Source organism: Sapajus apella, unplaced genomic scaffold (assembly GCF_009761245.1).
Source record: "Sapajus apella isolate SASKATOON/1434 unplaced genomic scaffold, GSC_monkey_1.0 scaffold1, whole genome shotgun sequence".
Lineage (NCBI taxonomy): Eukaryota > Metazoa > Chordata > Mammalia > Primates > Cebidae > Sapajus > Sapajus apella.
The window spans coordinates 44315642-44319767 of NW_022436941.1; the positions used below are offsets into that span (position 1 = coordinate 44315642).

At 35.4% G+C, this 4126-nt stretch overlaps 1 pseudogene; it reads left to right on the forward strand.

Annotated features, from left to right (window-relative positions):
• The first annotated feature begins 1696 nt into the window (after window positions 1–1696).
• On the forward strand, window positions 1697–2285 carry LOC116550139 (annotated as a pseudogene).
• Window positions 2286–4126: the final 1841 nt, after the last annotated feature.

Here is a 4126-nt window from a genome sequence, read left to right on the forward strand (position 1 = left end):
GATTCTCACGTATACTAAAGTTTAAGAAAGTCTGCCCCCATAGGGTATCACCAACCCAAAGATAAAATCACTTGTTACTGCCAAATGTTATAAAATGTTGCACTTCTAGTACAATTTTAATTGGCTATAGAAAACCAGCACTTCTTATCATCAGAAAAAATTCAATCACAATTTGACTTTCTCATACTTAGGGGTGTGACTCTATATGCAGTGATGCTGAAGAAATCTGGCCCATCCTGTAAAGGCTGCTGGTAATAGGCTCCCCTTCTACCCATGCATGCCACTGGTACCATGATAGCTATGTCCCTAATGTAATCACAGCCCTTCTCCTTCATGGCACGCTCTGCTCTCTCCTCTTCTCTACAGTAAGGACAAGTGTTATTCCATGTGCAACTGCTGAAAATTCTTTTCAAAAACATAAGGACAATGTTAATTTTGCATAACTCATAAAAACTGGTACACCTTTCCCTTATCAATATTTTAAAATTTAGATTTCTTATATTGATCTTTCATTATATTTACAACAGCTTGTCCTTATGGTTGTAAGCTGCTTCAATCCCTTAACAAACCTTCTGTTTTTAATAATATTCATAAGCTTATGAAAACAACAGAAACAAAGCAAAGGATGAAACTGGCTTCAATAGCCCAAGAGAAAGGCCAACCCCTCAAGATATGTGAAGCTATACCCCCTCTCCCCCGGCAGGCACTCAATAATTCTTTCACCAAATCCAAATGTAACAAGTAATATCTTAGGCTGGAAATGTTTTGCCTTTTGCAGAATATCAGAAGCCAGAAAGCTTGTAAAATTATTAAAGAATGCATAATGCAAGAATCTTTTTTAAGAGAAGTTACCTTGCTTGTTTGTTTTTCAGGAAGAAATAATAGCCGCCACAAACACTTGATGAAAACAATGTTTATCTCTCTACTGAGTTTTCACAGAAACTGGAAATTGGAGTGTACCTGTTAAAATAAAAAGTTCAATTGCTGAGGCACTAGAAATCAAACTGCTTTCAAAACGAAAATTCTCCCAATCAGACACCATTCAGCCTAGGTCTATTAGTGTCACTTGTCAAAAGGCAGAAATCTTAAGTGGGATGAATCATAACAGCTGGTTCCCACCAACTGACACTCCACTAGACAGGAAGCTGTTATCAACGTGTGGTAAGGTGTCACCACTGTCCAGGCAGCTTAGGCAGAGTCATGGGGCCTGTAAGAGGTGGTAGTTCCCTGGGAAGCCCCTTACTATGTCTGCAGATAATAGCTTAGAAGATGATTTTTAGTTTTTGCATGTGTGTGTGTGTGTGTGTGTGTGCGTGCGTGCAAATTTTTGCATTTTGACTTTGATGCAGAGAAAGCTCAACTTAAATGCTATAGTGTACAGGGGTGTTTTTTCTATCCAGGGAAAGGCTACAAGAAGTATGGCTACAACCTTTCTGAGTTTATAATCAATATATAAATGGAATGAACAATGAAGACAAAATTGTTGAGAAATAATCCATTTGCTTGGATAAGAAGATTGAAAAGGAAACTGACTAGGGTGCTTGAGAGAATTTGTTTCTTTCTTACAGAGATATTCTAAAGTTAATTATACTAGAAAGCTACAATAATCATGACAGTGGGTACTGATGAAAGCAGAGACACATAAATCAATATAGCATAGAGTGCAGAAATAGATCCAAACAAATACTGTAGTCAACTGATTTTTTACTTATGTGCAAAAGCAGTTCAATGGAAAAAACACTGTCTTTTTAACAAATAGTACAAACCCAAATGCCAAAAAATCACCTTAGACACATATCTCACACCTTATACAAAAAACCTGGCTCAATATCCTACCCCAACCCCTGAGCCGGAACCTGCTCGGCTTGCACACCCATGCTGGCTACGATTCAGCAGCTGGAAAGACAATAGCATCTAGTGGACAGCAAATGCTTTGATAAATACACGATGGAACTAGGAGTGGGAATAGTTCTATGAAAAATGCATACAATCGCCAGACCAGATTGTAACATCTCTTGTGACAGCAAAAACCACCATAAAAACTGAGAGCACTCTGAAACTAGCACAGTTCTCTTGTACCCTGGGGGAGAAGTTTGAAGAAACTACAGCTGATAGCAGAAAAATTCAGACTGTCCGCAACTTCACATATGGCACATTGGTTCAACATCAGGAATGGAAAGGAAAGGAAAGCACAATAACAAGAACATTTAAAAAATGGGAAATTAATGGTAGTCTGCATCCTGAACAATGTCACCTGTACTTAGCTCTACGAAAAAGTAGAATAAAAATTCTATCATCACTTTGGAAAGTAATTAGCTGAGAGAATGAACAAGCTCAGTTCAACAAGCAAATCTCCACAAGTATCTTATGTGCAATTATTTTAAAGTGCTGGTTTAATTAGGATCATCCCTTTGGTTAGTAAAGAAATGTACTTGTGCTAATAAAAAATTAACTTAAACTGGGCCATAAACTTAAATGTAAATGTAAAACACTTAGAAGAAAATGTATAGGAAAATATTTGTAACCTTGAGATAGGTGAAGAAATTTTAGATATAACACCAAAACCATGATCCGTACAAGGAAAAAAAATTGATAAACTGGATTTCATCAAAATCAAAAAGTTTTTTTTGCTCTGCAAAGGATACTTTAAGAGAAAGAAAAAATATGCCAGGGACTGTGGGAAAATGTTTTTGAATCATATATCTAGATAATATAAAAATGATCAAACCTTAATATGAAAGCAACTCATTTTTTTAAAAGGACAAAATATCTGAAAAGACACCTGAGCTAACAGTTAAATATTGTATAGTATATTTTCTGGGATAATTGTCATTGCAAACTCAAAAGTGCCTTCAAATTTTCTATTTTTAAAGTACATTTCCAATACCATGCTTCTGTTTTGGCAAATATACAAAAATTACATTTAATTAATCTTTGCAAACCTATATGCTTACAATGAGTGTGTAAAATACAGGATAATTTTAAAAACGCAAGATAGAAACTTAAAAAAAAAAAAAGATTCAGGAACCTAAAAATGAGGCAAATATACTTGGTCAATAAACCAAGTCAGAATCTGCTTAGGGAAGTATGCTCATCAGGGGTCACGGTCACAACAGATCACCAACATTATGAACTGCTGTTTTTGAGAAATGTGGATAATCCTGATTAGAGGCTAATATGCTTTTTGTAAGCAAATCAAATTATACCTTATACTTCTTATATTTTTGTGCTAGTTAGGTTGAGAAATATTGTAGAGAAATATGGCAATCCAAATACTTTACGCTTTTAAATTATCCAGAATCATTTTATACATGAGTGACTTATTCAAGGCAAAGATTAGAGGGACAGAATCAGAAACAGGGGGTAGTTCTCCTTGTTCTCAGTTAATACTCAGCCTCTAAAATCAGATCACAGGTTATTAAACACATTTCTGTTCATTAGTCTTCATTGAAGTTCATTTGCTATAACAATTTGAAAGTGGCCTTATCTCTATTAGTACTATGCAATAATATCAGCTCTCAGAGATAAATGTATTCCTTTCCTTTTCCAGTTGCATAATATTCCCTAGGATCAAACTGAAATTTTGAGTCATTTAGAACAGATAATATTCAGTGCACACTCAACAAATTTTATTCAGTCTGTGGCTACTACCAAAAGCTATGCTCTTTCATTAAATGCTTGTTGCAAATTATCCTTTATGCTTCACATCGTTCATTATTTACACTGGTAGAACCCTATTTCAAACTCCCAAATGACACAGAGCCTCTTCTGATCATTGACCTCTCTGCTTATTTTCTCCCTAGTAATCTGTTTTGTTCCCTTTACTTTCCAGATCAAAGTGTCTTCAAGCTTTGCAATAACTATCTATAACACTGAACGGCCACCTGCCTTCTGCCATTCCCAATGAGTAAGGTAAACAAGGTCAATAAATCAACATGGGCGGACACTGAATAAGTACAATGCCTAAGGAGTAGTTATTAATTCCATAGCTTTTTCCTTCACTCCCAAAAAAAACAAAAAACAAACAAACAAACAAAAAAAAAAAACGTGTGAATGCACGTAACTGAGAGTGAAAATCTTGGAAACATACACATGGATACATGCAAACATTCCGCAGGCATAAGAT